This window comes from Rattus norvegicus, chromosome 3, assembly GCF_021556685.1.
Source record: "Rattus norvegicus strain SHRSP/BbbUtx chromosome 3, alternate assembly SHRSP_T2T, whole genome shotgun sequence".
Lineage (NCBI taxonomy): Eukaryota > Metazoa > Chordata > Mammalia > Rodentia > Muridae > Rattus > Rattus norvegicus.
The window spans coordinates 157,903,898-157,922,482 of NC_141536.1; the positions used below are offsets into that span (position 1 = coordinate 157,903,898).

At 47.4% G+C, this 18,585-nt stretch overlaps 1 pseudogene; it reads left to right on the top strand.

Moving 5' to 3' along the window:
• Positions 1-960: 960 nt before the first annotated feature.
• On the top strand, positions 961-1,026 carry LOC147995833 (U2 spliceosomal RNA; annotated as a pseudogene).
• The last annotated feature ends 17,559 nt before the right edge of the window (positions 1,027-18,585 follow it).

An 18,585-nucleotide genomic window follows, 5' to 3' on the forward strand; every position in this document is an offset into this window, starting at 1 on the left:
AGGTGCTCAGAGCTCAGTCCCTTGCCTCGTGTGCTCACAGGACTGGCTGTGTTAGGATCCGTGAATGAGGAAGCCAGGGAGTCAGATGTCTAGATGGTGTTGGTGGTGGGCGACAGAGCCATGACTCGAGGGGGTGTTCTCTGGATTTCAGACACTGGTGGGCTGCTTGCTATTGCTTCTCTCGCCATGAAGTATACATCTGAGACTCTCTTGGGAGAAAGAGTAAAGTGAGACCACTACACAGAGCTCATACCTCTGAGTGATGTACTCAGGAGGCTGAGCCCAACCAAGGACAGCAACTCTGAAGGCAAACTGATCTTGAAAACACAACATAGAGGCCACACAGTGACCTCTCCTTTGGCACATCTCACTGACAGTCTAATGCCTTCACTTCATGTAAGAGCAGAAAGGCTCTATGTGAGGTGATTCCATTGCTGTTGTGGCACTGCAGCCACCTAGCTTAGCCACGGCCACACTGTCAGTTCATTTTACGAGCAACCTTAAACCATGGGAATGTCTGAACTGTTTGCTTTGATTCTCAACACTTGAGGCTTTTAGCGAGTGTTCATTAAGGGGAGAAATCTATGAATCTATGAACAAATCTATTTTGACAATGACGAGGTTGGGAAGACAGGATTGTGGGTGACGTATTCACTGTGCAAGGCTGGGGACCTGAGTTTGAATCCCCAGCACCCACATAGAAAGGTTGAGCATGCAAATTCAAGTCTGTAATCCTAGCTCCAGGGAGGAGGAGTCAGGGGGATCCCAGCAGGTCGCTGGCCAGACTGTCCAAATAAATGAAACTCCAAGTTTAGTGAGAGACCCTGACTAAAAATAATGTAGAGGGTGAGAGAGGAGGACCCTTATCATCAATCCCTGTCTTCAACAGACACATGCACATGTGTGTGCCTGCACCATGCGTGTGTACACACAGAGGAGTGAGTTGTAACTCATGCTGCCATCGCTTCTCGGCCTTTTGGCTAAGATCAAGTGTAGTAACTCATGCTGCCATTCCTCAGAGCTTTTGCCTGAGATCAGAACTTAGTGATGGGTTTTGGATTTGCTCAAAGCTCAGTGCGGTTCTAGACTATTGATGCCAAGCCTCAGAAATGTCCGGACTGTGTACATTGTACAAATGATTCTCCTGGTGTCTGTGGACGGAGGCGGGGCTCATGAAAAATCACATACACAAAGGAGATTCATATGGGAGAAACACAGGGAGAAGCCAGAAACCCCCGCAGAATCTCTTTGGGTCTTTCTTCTTGGGATGGGATGAAAGGCCAGCGTAGCTCCCACCACGGCTTTATTATCTATCAACCCAAGAGCAGACTGAGGCTAGATGCTTCACCCGGCAAGTCAGGGCGGAATTTACGAGTGCTATTCTGTCTGCACCAGGACGAACCTCCCGTGGTCATTCGGTCGCCCCTCCGCTGGTCATCTATTGAAAGCAAAGGCTTCTTGGTGGTCCACGTTTGTGGTCCCCACATAGTATTTCTGTGTAGATAAAGTTAGCTAAGCAAATGAGAGAACACTAATTGGAAGGAATGTGTTTGCTCTGTTTCTTATATTTGTTCCGTAGATGTGGGGGAAACGGCTCATGTGGTACAAACACTGGCCCCGTTGTGAGAAATGCTCATTGCTAAGAACAAAGCTGGAAACGACTTTCAATTCTGAATGTATACCTCCTTGCTAGGCTGCCCTTCAATACTTCTTTGGCTCTTGTGAGCCTGGGTTCTTCCCAGGTGGAGAGGAGAGCTTACATAAAAGCTTTAATGAGATAATGCCCGAGAACTCTTCCTTTGTTCCCTGATGCGTAGGAAACACTCCAAGCAGGGTTGCCATTGGCTGTTACTCTTCTGTCTTGTTTCCTGTGGGCTGATGTCACTATTAGTTGAGTTGTTGACAAGCTCTGGTAATAATGCCAGAACCGAGGGGTCAGCCTTCTCTTTTCGAATGGTCTGGTTTCATTATCTCTACCCTGGAGCGGGCTTGACCAGACAAGGACTCCTGCCCGCCAATTATTGCCTGATGGCTGGGCGAGCATTCCGGCTCGTCCAAGATGATCTTTCACGGCAGGTGTTCCTCAACATTGTCCTGGCGTACAAATAATGATCCCACGGGAGAAGTCAGTTCCTTTGGTGTACATTTCATGAGAGGTCTGACTCAGTGAGCTATGGAAAAATCACACTGTCATAGCTACAGACGGTTTATCCACATTCTGCTTGGTCAAGTAGGGACCTGGTTGTCTGCCATGAGCAGTTCTGAGCTGCAACTATCAAGGAGGTGCTAGAATCCATTGCATCTCAACGGATAAAATTTAGGGCAGCCGCAGAGACGGGCTCTGAAATCTGGGCTTCAGAATTCTGTTGCTTCTGGTTCCTCTTCCCCATCCTCTTCCTTTACACATTATTTTAAAGGCTTATTTATTTTTATTGTATTGCTTTAAGTGTATGAGTGTTTGTCTCTATGTATCTGTGTGTTACGTATATGCCTGGTACCCCCAGAGTCCAGAAAAGGACGTCAGCTCCCCTCAAACTGGAGTACTTTGAGGCACAAACAGGAAGCTGGCTTGTACGCACTATGTATTCCAAGCTAGTCTCAAGATCACTATGATCTTCCTGCTTGAAGCTCCTGAATTCTGGGATTACATGTGTTACCAATATACGCAGAAATCTCCTTGTCTTGTTGATTTCAGTCCCCTCTGCCCCTCTGATACTCCAAGACTAAAATTAGGGCAACCCCACCATGCTATTTCAAAAATGCCAGCATGCCATATGTGGAAGTTTGGAGGAAGAGAAGGGGTTTGGAGAGGAACTCCAGGTCCCGAGGTCCCACAAATCTTCTCTGTGGCATTTTCTAATGCTATAGCCAAAATATCCGAGAACAAGTAATTTGTGAACAAAAAAGTAGGCATTTTGTTAACTCGTGGTTCTGGAGGCCAGCGGTGTTTAAGGACATTGGAGCATCTGTGCAACCTCTGGGGAGGCCCTTTCAGCTGCATCAGGATGTGACAGGGGCCTCACGTGGAGAGACAGATGCTAGCCCTAGCTTCTGTCCCTCTGATAAAACCACTTATACCACCCCATGACCTCACCTAGCATAATTACCCCCCAAAGCCCCACCTCCAAATACCATCAACATGCGAACTAGGGGAGAAGTTTGAACACAGGACTTGGGGTGGGTGTCAGAAAGGAAAGTGGAGTCAGAAGACTTCTCAATGATCAGGTATGTCTCCTCGGAAACAAAAGACTTCTGCTTCCCCTGATGTCTAACATATAGGCTCCACTCTGGGGCATAGGAGTCTGACTGCCACTGCAGTCAGGACACTGCTTTGGCTTAAACAAGAGCGAAATCTGTTCTGTGTCCTTGCTCTCCAGTCACAGTGGCACCTGACATCTCCCTGGCTTTTTGTCTGCGTCGGCAACTCCTTTGTGTGACTTACGATGGTTTACAAGCCGTGTGTGTATTTCAGCGAAGAACAAGGAGCGATCGGAGAAGCGTGAGCCAGCGATGACTTCCCACGGCCCAGAACTCCATGTCACTTCTCCATCCTAGCCCTGGCATTCATTTTCTAAGCATCTCCATGCTGAGTACCATTTGGAAGGTGGAACAGGTGGTGCTTCCGGTATCTAACATCAAGAGAAAATTTACCTAATTTTCTTGCCCATGAATATTAAATTTTCAGAAAATTATATTCATTGGCTTGTGCATATGCTTATCTGTGTATTTTAGTGTTTTGTGTTTATGGAGGTGGAGTAGCCCAAGGTGGTCTCCAACTTGAGGTGTAGACTAGGGTGCTTCACTTCATGACCACTGGCCACGTCTTAGGGGTTGAATATTGTGATTACAAATGCCATCATACTGTCCTTATTTTGTTTATTTATTGTTACATGTAAAGCCCACTGTTGAGTGCTGATAGACAGCCAGGCCTCCCCTTGGTATAATTTACAGTTTAGAAGGACAGTCATGTATGAGGAGAAAATGTAGAGTGTCAGCAAGTAGCCAGTGCTGAAGCGGAGAGAACTAACCGTTCCCTAGTCAACAATCAGGGGTCATCTTCTCTGGAATGATAATTTACGGGAGTCGTTGAGATAGGAGTCTTACAGCATGACCCCTGAGAGACAGAAGAATGGAAGAATGCAAGAGTACTAGAAGGGAGGAAAACCGGGAGAAACCGGAACCATGGGCGCGCGTGTGGGCGGGGCTTAGCGATGTCTAGTTGAGTGAACCCGCAAACCTCCCAGGATGGCATTTTAAATAAAACCAAACCTAAAAAAACAAAACAACGTATGATTTCAAGCCGCATACAGAGGAATAAAAAAAACACGTACAAAAAAGGCGGGAAGTGAGAGACCAAAAATCAGAGTGACATTTACCAGGCAAGAGAGAGGAGAAAATCTGAGCCCATCCAAGGAAATTTCTGTAAGTGGTAGGCTCACAGAGGTGGCTTACGTATGCATTAGATGCATTTCCAGATCCATCAGCGTTACTGAATAAAGCACATTTTAATACCACGGGAGGTCTTAAGCCAGGTGCCTGCGGAATCCAGGGAGGTCCGAAGGGGACTTGGGCTGGGTGCATGTATGGTGAGCTGCAGAGCACATGTCCGCCTTCAGGGGTCGCCATAACCTGGCCGCAGCTTGGTTTGCCTCGCAGGCCCAACAACCACAGCTCCCAGCCCTTCTGAAGAAGCCCGACACCTGGGCTTATATAAGCAATAGCTCAAGTTTCAAATGTTGGTGGCGGTTTCCAACTTTAAAGACTCTGCAGAGGCGAACAGTACTTTGGGGGGCCATGTTCAACCCCCGAAAGGAAGCGCTGGGAGCAAACCGTGATTCTGAGCCCACACGAACAGAGAATGTCTAATTTTACTTCTACCATATTGCCCCGCTCTGAAGTCAGGCAGGAAACCCATCCATCGTCTCTCCCTGGAGTGAGCTATTTCCAACCCGCCACCCTCAGGGTGGCTGCGCAGCTCTCACCTGCACTTCGCACCTCTAAGTTTGGAATGCGTGAAGGTGGTGTGAGCTCAGGGGAGGTGGGGGCTGCAGCCAGACGGGGCCTCTACCCTGGCATACTCCTCGTGCCCCCTGCCAGCTTGCAGGGATGTTGGCGACACCCTCATAAGGGCTCCCGGGGAGGAATGGGCGTTCTTAGCTGTCTAAGGTCATGCGGTAAGATCCGTGCCGTGCTGACCGCTGCGGGGATGGATTTCCATAGAGGAAAAAAAATGTTATGCAGAGTCTCGACACACATGAATGGTGTGAAAGCAGAAGGCAGACTGGGGGGTGGGTGGAGCCTAAAGTACTGGGGAACAAAAGAGTCTCTTATGCGGAATCTAGATTTAGCTTGGTATTTGTGGGTACAAGCACATATATGTATATGCACGTACATACATAAGCATACATATGTGTGTACATCCATGTGTATATATGACATGAGAGGGAAAGGGATTATTTAGAAGGAGGGGTTGGGAGGGGGGACCAAGAACAGAGAGGGAAAGTACTGAGGCAAAGTGGAATTACTAGGGTCTGGGGTGACAGCTCAGCTGTTGAAGTGCTCTCTGTGCAAGTGTGAGAACCCCAGTCCATGCCTCAGAGTGCAGGTGGAAGGGCCAGGAGCAGCGGTCTATACACTTAGAAGGCTGGAGCTGGAGAGATGGAGACAGGAGCGTCCCTGGAGTCTGCTGGTCACCTGGTCTAGGTTGACTCTAACAATTCCTGGTTCAGTGAGAGACTCTGTATGCAACGCGTGCACAACGCGCATGCGCGCGCGTGCGCGCGCTCACACACACACTCACGCACATGCACGCACGCACACATGCACACACACGCACACACGTACACGCACGTACACACACACAAACATACACACACATGCACACACAAACACACACACACGCTCACACACATGCACGCACGCACATACGCACACGCACGCACGCACACGCACGCACATGCACGCACGCACACGCACGCACGCACACGCACGCACACACACGCACGCACTCACGCACATGTACGTGCGCACACACACACACACAAACATACACACACACAAACACAAATGTGTGCACCCCTACTCCCACAGGTCCATCCTGTGTGTTTATAACTAAAACGTTGAATACAGAGTAAATGGACCGTAATTTAATAGCACGCTGTCTACCTACACTCCTCCACAATATGGTTGGGGCATTTCTGTGCATCCAGGTGTTCTCAGCTGCCATCTACCCCTTGCCCCAGTCATCTGGAGATACCTGAAGATATTTTGGGTCATTTCACCTGGAGGAAAAACACGATTCAAAATCTGAGGAACATGCCCCAGATCACTGAGGGTGGACAAGGATCCGTAGCGCAGATAAACATCTGCTGTTTTACAGAAAAGCATCTTTTCTTACCCCAATACTCCCGTGAAGAATTGTCCCACACAGCACGGAAACCGCCTCTACCACTCACCCCCGCCAAAAGATAAACAAAGCCACAAGCTGCCCAACCACTGTGAGTTATGAAAGGTGTGCGTTGGGGGCAGGGCGCAGAGAGGGATGCAAGGAACATGAATTTACAAGACATGCCCTTTAGCTCGGGCTGGGATTTGTGGCTACTCTTTTTGGTTTTATTAAAGCATAATGCTCGCTAGCCGAAGAGGAGATTTGTTATTCTAAGACAGTTGCAAACCAAGGCACACTATTGTATAATCTGGCATTCTCCCCACTAGGGAGCTATGGCGCATTACTCAGGAGTGACAGAACCAACGAGCTTCATCTCCCAGGAGGCCCCTGCATCTGTTAAAGGGAGCAGGCACCATGGAGATCCGCCCCGCCCCGCCCCCACTCCCTGCCCCACCCCCGTGGAGAAAGCTGGTGGAAGGTAGGGAAGCTGCACGTTCATCAGGGAGATCTGGTGGGATGAACCAGACACGAATTCTATGCCCTTATCTACTGGTGCCCGGAATCAGGATCAGAACGATTCCATCTGTGTGCCGAGAGCAGTAGCACAAGACACAAGGCGGGCATTTAATAGGAAGTCAAAGTTTCAACTCAGTAACAACTGTTAGGGGAGTCTCGGGTGTGCCTCAGTTTCTCATCACCCCTGTGATATTGGGTTAAAAGCTTGGCTTGGGTCTGGGACTCTCTTTGACCTTGATCTCTCCGCTCTGAACCTTAGTTTCTTACCTAAATAGTGGGCTGATGGGAATGGAATGCTCATGGTTAAGAGCTAAGAGTGAGTGCACAGAAACCATGGGTTCCCAACAACCTTGTGATGTGGTTTACAATTACTAGAAACTCACGCTTCAGGGAATCTGATGCCTTCTTCTGGCCTTCGAGGCTCATTCACTCCTGTGTTCACACACACACACACACACACACACACACACACACACACACATACACACACCCTTCTATTTTAAATGTCATCAACTCAAAATGTCACTGTCATGGTCCAAAGAACAAGGATTTGTCCAGCCGACGTGAAGGATCCAATGGGCTCTGGCTACCAATGCCTCTTTTTAGCGTCCAAGAATCAAGAATCCATTGTGGTTGCTGTCTGGGGCTCACAGAATGGGTGTCGGCTGAAGTGGAATCATGGATGGGGAAGCACTCTAAAAAACTCAACATGCTCTATCAACGTCACATGAGACCAATGTGACCATCCATGAAAATGTATCGTGCCGATGCTTAGAGAACAGAAAATGTTACTCACAGCTTGTAACGCCTCCTGTTTAAATGAGAATATATGTGCAAGCTGCTTCAGTTCCAACTCCTCGTTTTACCAAGAGGGGAGAACCTGAGGTAAGTGGCCAAAGGTCCAGGACTCTGCCTGCTCTTCTTTGAGCTCACTAACAGGTGGACTTCCTAGAGTTTGGCAACCCAGGCGCAACATCCCTGACGCGATCATCAGCTTTGCTTCCTTTGTCTCTAAACAAGGTTGAGAACAAAACCTATGACCCTGGGTAGGAAAAGGAATGAAACCAGTCAGGGAAAAATGCTTAGGAGGGCCACGTGACGTGAGGGAAATCGTGCTGCTGCGTAAGAATTATCAGACTTTAGTTAACACAAAGTGTTTGAGGTGATGTGTTTCCATGTATTTCTCCAAGGCTCTGACGCATAAGGCACACGGGGTGGGGGTGGGGTATATATCACTTCCATGTTACTTGTAATATACCTTGACCTCCTGAGAGTCGTGGTGGAGACTCCAGAGATTTCTAAAAGTCATCACCATACCACCATATTCCTGGGGACATGTGAACAAATATCTAATCACCGTCAGACAGAAAATTGGTGACAGACCAAAAATGATGGCACCAAAGTCCTAGTTGGTGAGCTAATGAGTTTATTTTGGGGTTATTTGCAGGGGCAGGGATGATGCAAAGTCAGCTGCATCATTAAAAAGTCACCACAGGGTGGCAAGGTGGGTGTCAACTCTAGGAAACTGCAGCCCTTTGCACAATTTGCAGGCACCTTGACAGGTCAGAGTCTCCTCACCTCATCAGTTCTCACTCCTTATATAAAGTTAAGGGTCCCTGTGCATCTGGTAAGTTTCAGGGACTTCCTGAGACTTGTGATTTTTTTTTTTTTTTTTGCTTTCTGAGACTTCAGAGGCTTTCCTTTGGAGCAGAATATTTCAATTAGGAGGAAGGGACTATATAGTAACCATCTGGTTCTGGACATCACAAAGGAAGTCCTGGACAGGCTAGTGTCATCCCCTTGTGTTTTCAGAAAATAGATTATCTGGTTATCTAGAACTTTGGAAGAGACGTGGTCCCACAAGTCAGACTCCCCATGGCTAATTTTGTTTTAGACTCTTCATACTTCTGGGATAAGTAAAGGGCTCCTGTGCTCAGATGGCACTGGGCCAGTTGTTCTCAACCTCTGACCTGCACCAGAATTTCCTGCAGGGCCAATCCATAGACAGGAACACACACAGGCTGCTGGCCCCACATCTCAGGGGTCTGGTCTCCAGTTCTGTAACCTACATCTTTGACGGAGGATCAGTGCTGCTGTCGTGGCAAATGCTTGAGGTAGGTCTGGCTTGACTTTGGTTTGATGGTGTTTGGGGCTGGATGAAACTAATCTTTGGAAGGTACCGTACTACAGCAAGCATTTTGGGAAGAACCCAAAATGTCTGCTAGCATCTCTCCGTGCTTTTTGTGAACTGCAGTCAGCTCTCACTGAGAGCTCCTGTTCAGAATGACCTGGAATCTCATCCTAGTCTCTTAGCGTTACTCAGAAGGCCAAGGCAGAAGGATTTGTGAATTTCAGGGCAACCCAAAAATATAAAATAAAACATAAAGCAGTGATCTGCCATTCTCTTTCCAGCTGTGTTCTAGAAGCCAATGTTGGAGTCCGGAGAGCTGTTCCATACCCAAACAACCACTGTTGAAGAGTGATAGGTGCTGGCACCCATGAGGGATCACTGATTTTTCTTTGGCTGTCAGCTCTTGAAATTACCCAGCAATCCCAAAATGAATTTTCACTAATCTGACAGTTTTGCCTCGCCTGACATGACGTACTGTATATTCAGTGGTCAGTGGGGACTGTTTAATTGAAGTTAAGTCTGCACTGTTCACTGCGGCATTGAAAATGGAGCTGGGTGGAATCTGGTTAAGCTTCCTGGCTCTCCAGGCCCAGATGGGTGGGTGGGACACAATCCTGATTTTTTTTTTTTGAAGCTTTCTACCTGGAAGCACTCACTAATTAAATTTTACTGGCTAGCTGCTTTAATTCATCCACTCTGGAGATTCCTACTAAAGTCGAAGCGCTCTGCAGTCGGTGGAAGGTTCTGGACATGAGACATAACCGGTGCAGACTTAACAAATACGCTGAAATGAAAGGGAAGCGGGAACGGTACCGCGCACGGCGTTTTTCGAGCACTGTCTGCATGACTGACAGTTTTCAAGTATCGTTTGGCTTTGTTCTTACAACATTCCAAAGAGAAAGGGACAATTTTTTGCCTTCCTTTGACAGCTGTGGAAGCAGGCTTGGAGAGTGAGAAGGATTGCCGGAGATCTGTAGCGAGGCAGGGCAAGATGTGGGGGTCAGGTCTTTGCTGTAGCAGCATACGTTTTTAAAGGACCATGCAACTTCCCAAAGATGCTACCCAATATTAGGTAAGAGCATTTACATTTAACACGTAGTGAAACTGGGATCTAGACCCCCTCAAAGGATCTCCTTCTGAATGAAGTCTTTCCAAACTGAATAAATTTTCTTTCAATGACTCGTAAGCCACTGGGCGCTATAACATTCCGTCCGTCGTGTCATATTTAATTTGGGCCTTCTGATACTTCTGCTGTGTGACACAGATAACTCAAGAACGATTTTGATAAGTGTTCTGGATTGCAGTCAAATCTATAAGACAGTCACAAATGTCCCCAGGAGGTGTAAACACCAGAGCAGTGAAGACGTGTATGGATCCGCCCCTTTACTGTTAACTTCCTCCGAGTGACAACCCTTATTCCAGAGTCTGGAAATCCAGGCAGGAATCAATCAATCCCCAAGCACACAGGGCTGACGTTCTAGAGGGCAGGGGTGGATGACTGACTAGATAAACAGGTGAAATACGCCACGCGCCGGGTGGTGAGTTGAACCAGTAAAATAAAGCTGAGAAGGGAAAAGGAAGGGCTAGAACTCAGACAGTTTATGGGCAGAGCAGGCGACATCTGAACAAAGACATACAGGATACAAGGAACTGTCGTTTGAGGGCGAGGGAGTCAGGGCGTTCCAGGGAGAAGGATCCAGTCATGTGACTTGTCTCTGCTTGATTAAGGAAGAGCGAGGAGCTTCAGGAGAGACCTGACACTCGTGTGCTACTGTTCTTAAAATGTTAACAACCCAAGGGACAGTTGCCACACCATTAATTGTACGTACCAAGTGCATAATTTGATGCATATTGCTATAGGGGGGTGCCCATGAAACCATCTCCACTGTTAGAATAACCTATAAATTCATCACATTCAGAAGTTTCCATGGTGACCTCTCACTCCCGTTCATTCCTGCTCAAGGCCCCCCAGTCCCATGCAACTGCTGTTTGTTTAGCTGCATAACTGTGACTTCGTTTGCATTTCACAGACTTTTGCATAACTCTATCTGCCTACCATCCTTACCTCCTTGGCTTCCCTCACTGCACAATCTGCTGTGGGCATCCAGACTTCCTTTGTCTTCATTGCTAAATATTCTTACATCATGTAGACATTCTACAAGGCATCTGCCCACTTGTGTGTGGCTGAACCTCTGAGTCATCACTGATTGAGGCTTCTGGACACATTGTTTCGTGAATGTTCGCAACTAAATCTTTTTCTGTACGTGTGTCTCCATCCCTGGAAAGGCTCATCTGGACTAGAAAATGTAGGCTTAATGTTTCTCTAAGGTGAAAAGTTGTTTCCTAAAAATGCATGAACCATTTCACCCCCCCTTAGCCTGGTGTGAGAGATGCAATTGTTTCTCATTATCTTGAGAGCCTGGAAGAGTCACCCTTCCCATTCCAATACTGTGGAATCATGGGAACCAAGGAGATGGCTCAGCTGGTTAAAGTGCCTGCCGTGTGCCCTCCAGGACCTGAGTTTGGAACCATGGGGGAACAGCACATGAAAAGCTGGGCATATGTTGTCTGTAATCCCAAGTTTGGGCAAAGGTGTGAGAGGCAGAGGGGGTTCTCTATCTGATCAATCTAGCTGATTACGTGGGCTCCAGGTTTATCGAGCAGGCCTGTCTCAAGAAAAGGTGGGGAAGGAACAAGGAAGATACTCCTGGCCCCTGTACCCAGTTATGCACACGAAGACACACATAGACACAAACATATGCACACAGAGACATACATACATAAGTACACACAGACATTCACACACATACACAGATACACATAGACATTCACACACATAGACACACACACAGGCACACACACATACACACACTCACACACACAGAGAGACACACCCATACAATACACACACACACACACACACACACACACACGCACACACACACACTTGCATGCACGCAAGCAAAAGGACACACTCCCGAAATAAAATCCCTACAGCGGCATTTCCCCTCTTTCTCATGACCATCAGCATTGATGTGGAAGCCTACTGTCCTCCACATCCCTTCTCTTGGCATATCTGTTTAAATCCTGTCTGTGGTATTCTTCTCATTAAGTTTCAAGCATTCTTTGTATCATCTGTTGCCATGTCTTTTATCAGATGTACGGGCTATAGATTCCTTTCCGTATTAGGGGTGTCTTCGTCTTCCTAACAGTGTCCTTTAAGTCTGACCAAATGTAATTTGGCGATTTTTGCCCTCATTCTAATCCACACCTTTACTTGTGCACATAAGAATTCTCTGCCTTGGTCTCTTTTAAAAAAATGACCCCTCCCCCCCACCGAGCAGAAGAGAATGAAGTTCTTTGTGTACACTGTTTGCTTATGCAATCAAGTTCATTCACCAGTGATGGCCATGGGTAATGATTTGCTGACAAATGGATTAGGAAGCCCGGGTTCACTGTTGACTTCCTAGACCTCAGTCTTCCAAGTACATAAAGCTGGACTATGGCTGGGGTGGGGACTACAGCTGCTTTAGTGTGTGTGGGGGGGACTTGTCGACTCATAGATTCTCTTCTGTGATTGCCCACTCATTAGATCAAGTCTAGACCATTCCTTTCCGTCTTTTGAATTTCCCACTGCAAACACAAGGAGTTCTGTTAGTTTTTTCTAGACTCCTGCCAGTCCTGACACAATGCAGTGGAACACGAAGAGAGATATATTCTCTTCAACAGGGTTGAGACTAGACTGAGACTGGAATCACAGGCAGGACACAACATTTGAGGAGAAATGTGCTCAGAAATGTACAAGTGTTAAGAATCCATTGGAGTGGAGCAGTGATCAGGGCTCTTAACCTTCACTGCCATCAGGGGCGTGGCCCAGATGGAGACTGCTTAGAACCAGCTGTGTGCCTCCTTCGTTTGAGCATGGATTCAAATCTCCTGGATTCAGAGGGTCTGGGATAATACTTGAGAGTCTGCCATTGTGGCAAGTTCCCACATGACATTGACATTGTTGGTCAGTGCACGGAGCACTCTTTTGCTAGAGCGAAACAATGTATTGACTTTGCCCAAAGGAATAGCAGGACTCCATCTGCGTGGAGTAGGAATTCATCCCTGTGATACAAAGTCTCAACTCATTTTAAGAAGGTATGGAAATCTGTGACACAAGACAGCCTTCTTATTCTCCAGCAACGCATAGCTTTGCAAAGCTTTTACAGGGAACACAGAGTCAAACAAGGCCATTGGAGACCCAGCTTGCTCCCCACAAAACCAGCTTGCTGTAGATCACGTTTCAGGAACTCACTCACAGTTTTGCACGGAGAAAATAGAGACGAAATCAGAAAGATCTTGGGAAAAATTTCACAGCAAAGATGACCACCCCGTCTCCCACCCAAATTCTGGCCTAAGTCAAAGATGCTCTGGGATGTGTCTTCACTTCACAGGATTCCACTTCTTAGGAAATGCTTGCGTGAGTTGAGGGCTCACTCAGCTCCTACAGATGCTTCTCCTATTCGCTTCTCCTACTCTGTCTCCACTGTTAGAAAGCACAACTGGTCCCCTCTCCCAGCCCCTTATACATTCGAGCGTCTCTGGAGTAGAGGCCAGTTCTCCTCCTGCTTTCAGCTCATAAGATTCAAAACAGACTTTATCCACCTTTTGAATTTGAATAGGAATGTCCTCCAGGGGCTCCTGTATCTGAACCCTTGGTCCCCAGTGGGTAGCGCTGTTGGGAGAGATTTAGGTGTGGCCTGTGGGAGGTTTGTGGTTTGTCCCTCTGCTTTGTTTGTTCCAGAGGTGAGCACTCAGCTTCCCGTTCCTGCTGTCATGGTGCCACTCTACCATCATGGAATCGGGAAGTGTAAGTCCAAATGGACTCTCCCGTAAGTGCCCTCTAGTCACGATGTCTTATCAGAGCAATAGAAGAGTAGGTTACAGAATCTTTTGACCCCTTTTGGCTCCCACGGGGACCCTGACATCTTCCTGGCCAATAAGGATGTTTTACTATACAGACTCCAGCGATGGTTGGAGAAGCGTACACCACCCACCACCCACCTCCTACCACCCACCTCCCACCTCCCACCACCCACCACCCATAACCCACCACCCACCTCTCACCTCTCACCACCCATAACCCACCACCCACCACCCGGCCTAATCTGAGTGGCTGAGCAGAAAGAGCAGCAGCACTAAGGGCTAACACTCACCCCGATTCTACTGTCTTCGGCACAGGGCTATAAGGAGCAGCTTTGCTGAATGATGTAATCGTCACAAGAAGAGGAACAGAGGTGCTGAGGGAATGTGCTGGAAGTCACACAGCCTTCCAGTGGTGAACCTGGAGCCTCAGAGCTCACAGAGTGAGCCTCAAAACACAAAGCCAGTGGAGGGGGCAAAAAGCAGAAACAAGGGGAGTCAGGGACCTGACCATTAGTTACAAATGCGGTCTTGGGTCTTTTCATCATGTGCTCAGACTGGACCTGGTGATCATAGACCTCATTTTGGGGGGATTGGGCTGGAATGACTTGTGTGTGTGTGTGTGTGTGTGTGTGTCTTTGTACATTTGTGTGAATGTGTGTGTGAATGTGTGTGTGTCTGAATGTGTGAATGTGTGTGTGTCTGTGTGTGTTTGTGTGAATGTGTGTGTCTGAGAATGTGTGTGAATGTTTATATGTGTCTGTGTGTCTGTGTAAACGTGTGTGTCTGTGCGTTTGTGTGAATGTGTGTGTTGCACGAATACATTGTGTGTGCACTCATTTGAGCCTGTGCATCTAGAAGCAAGAGGTCCATCTTTTCTCTCTCCCTCTACCATTTACTTAGCCTATTTTTTGAATTTCTCACTGAACCTAGAATCTGATGATTTGTTAGACTGGCTGGCCAGGGAGATCTCAGGATGTGCCTGCCTCTGCTTCCCCAGAAGCAGATGTGTGCCCGTGTATCAGGAATTCTGCGTGTGGGCCAAGGACCTGAATCCTGGTCCTCATGCTAGTGTGGGAAGGACATTGTCAACTGAGCTGTCTCCTTGACCCCATCTCCATATTTTGGACTGTGTGTAACTACAAAATGCACAGATATGCACATACCTATGTGCACATATATATGGATGGGGGAATCCAGGCATAGCTTTAGAAGTTAAGAGACTGGTTTGGACAAATTCTCGGTTATGTGTGCAGGTGATTGGTGCCAGCATTTGCGGCCGTCTGCCTTAGGAGGTCCTCCATCTCGGACTAGGTAGATGGGAACAATAGATACCGAGCATCCTCTGCCTACGGCGCCAGCTTTTAACGCTCCTCAGAGCTGTAACGTATTGTCACATCTAAACTCACGGTGAGCAGTTAAGCTCCCATGATGGACAGATTTCCAGTTCAAATGGTAGAAGAGAGGGCCCCGCTTGAACTTCCTTCCCACTTTACGTGCATTTCCATATCTTGGTAGAGCCGTTACGTAAAATTGATCCCTCAGCTTTAGGTAACAGGGCGGTTTTGGCACCGTTATGGGCCATTATCGAATGCGCCGTTATTTGTCACTTTGTCATGACATCCAGCCCAAGCTTCTCTCTTCCTAATAAACCTCAATTTGGTTTTGGGAGGCAAGGCGCTCAGACCCGCAGGAGTGACACTAATGGCCGTAACTCACGCATTTCTTACCACGTCCCAGTCGCTCACTGAGAATGTGTATGTAATGGATTTGGATCCTGCCACGTGCGTCAGTCACCGCTGCCCCTGGATTCTGTACAACTAAGGGTGGCCACGATGCACCCCCGCCTGACAGGAGGTAAGGGGTCAGGTGGACAGGGTAAGGAGGTGTTTATGGGCCAACTTCAGAAATGTGGAGAATCGACCCCATGTCTCGGTGACCATAGATTTTCCCTCTAGACTCCTGGAATGGGGACAAAGGTGACCCCCTCACGGGATTGGCACAAAGGTCAGAGAGCTGATATCTGTGACACACTTAAGAACAATGCCTCCATCAGCACTCAATGGAGGGATGTCTGACCCCCAACCCTGGGGGATACCTGGCAATGTCGGGAGATGTCCTTGATGATCAAAATGAGGAAGGGGGTGGGGAAGGGAGACGCTTCCAAACACCCAGTGAGCAGAGCCTAGTGATGCTGTCGATTGTCCCACAGTGTACCTCACATGTCAGTGGTACAGGGTTCAGGAAGCCTGGCCTAGTCTTTCAGCTATGTTGCTCTGGAGATGTGAGCTTTTGGAAGACCATGAACTCCAGGAAGGCATGGAGAATCCCCGGACCTCAGGTCACTGCTAGGTGCTTGGTAGACTCAGTGCTACATAAACAAGTAACAGAGGGCATGGCTCTGAGGACTTTAGTCACCCAAAAGGTTGACTCATCTACTACTGAGAAGACACGAATGTAGTATTAGCTTTCTGGATTACTTGCGGAATTGAATGAAATTATAAATGTGAGCTAAAATCAGCCTCAAATATCTGAAGACTTCTGTCAGTAAAAAGAAGAAGAAAATGTGGAAAAAAATCACTTTTTCTGTAGGTAAAACTTTATCTTTTGATGGCTCATGATTTTGAAAACTTGGACCTTTTTGTGTTCTTTTGTTGGTCCAAGTGCTTGAAAATCTGTAATGTGAGTAAACTGAGAGCCTCCTCATACCCACCCTCTACCCGAGTACCTCCCACAACTTCCTAGCAGTGGAGATGTGTAAGTTTGATTTGTGGTTAAAATAGAAATGACCTGCTAGTTATGTTCCCCTTATTAAAACGCAAAGCCCAAGACTATAAAATGTCAAGGGTAGAAGAAACGTTGAGGGTCACAGTTTGGAGCTTTTTGTCCAATGAGGCAGTTTGCTATGAGAGAGGCGTTTGGCAGCCCAAGCCTACTTACCTCATGACCAGGAAGTAGACGAGGATGCAAAATCCCACAACCCCTTTCAAAGGTACAGTCAGTGACATGAGGACCCCATGCTAGGCCTCTCATGAGTTCCATTGCCTCCCAGGGGCACTGACTTGGGGACAGAGCCTTAAGTACTTGCATAGCCCACATCTTGTCCCCAGGGAGTAGACAGGTCAGTTGTGTTTACACAGGCTAAGAAACCAAGCTTAGAAAAGGAAGGACATGCTGATACATGTTATACCAATGCTGATACATGTTACAACAGTGCTGATACATGCTACAACAGTGCTGATACATGCTACAAAAGTGCTGATACATGCTACAACAGTGCTGATACATGTTAACACAGTGCTGATACATGCTACAACAGTGCTGATACATATTAACACAGTGCTGATACATGCTACAACAGTGCTGATACATGCTACAACAGTGCTGATACATGCTACAACAGTGCTGATACATGTTAACACAGTGCTGATACATGCTACAAAAGTGCTGATACATGCTACAACAGTGCTGATACATGCTACAACAGTGCTGATACATGTTACCACAGTGCTGATACATGTTACAGCATAGTTAAGTCCCAGACCATTATGTTAAGTGATAGAAGTCACACATAAGTGACCATACACTGTGGGAGTCCATTTACACACATCTTCCTGAGAAGACCGAGACATACAGACAGAAGATGGATCAGTGTTTGCTGTGAATGCTGCCTCGTTCTCACCAGCCTGACAGAAACTGGAATCACCTGTGAGGAAGAACTTCAAGAGAGAAGCTCCATCACCTTGGCCTGTGAGCAAGTCTACGGGCTGTTTTCTATGTGAGAGGGCCCGGCCCACTGTGGTCCTGGCTTGTATAAGGAGCATACTGGGCAAGCACTGAGGAGCAAGCCAGTGCCCGGCCTCTGTATGAGCTCCCGGCCTCCAGTTCCTGCCTTTGCTTCCTTCAGGGATGGATTGTGATCTGGAAGCCAAACAAACCCTTTGCTTCCCAAACTGATTTTAGTTAGTGTTTTGCCACAGCAGACAGAGATGCTGACTAGAACATCTAGGTTTGTAGGTGACGGGAAAAAGTCCCACTGTCAGTGCATCTGAGAGATATTTTTGAGGGGCTGAAATATCCTATTGCCAATCTTTTGTGCACATACTATTATTACTGTATGTAAAACTATATATTTAACTGTATGTATATATACACATATTTTTATATGTAAACCATGGTGCTTACTGTTAGACAGCTGTGCACATTTACTGAAAAATATCAGTGCAGTTGGTGAATTTTATGTTATGTAAATTGTACTTTAAAAGGTTCAATAACTTCAGAGTTAAATGTACTTTCAAGCACCTACGTTTTCAAGCAGGGCGTGGTTCCTGTCAGCCATTTGGTCCATAAAGACAGTTTCTAGTTTCACCCTGTTGCCGTGATGCAACACCCACCAATAGTAACTTAGGGGAGGAGAGGGTTGAGTTGGCCAACCCGCCTGGGTCAAGGTCCATCACTGAAGAACATCAGGGCAAGAACTCAAGTAGGAACCGAAGCAGAAGCCATGGAGGAAGGAACGCTGCTCTCCAGCTCACACTCCGTCTCCTTGTACAGCTTCGGGCACCCCGTGCCTAGAAATGGGGCCATTGACAGTGGACTGAGCCCCTTCGTGCCAATCATCTACCAAATGGTGTTTAATAGA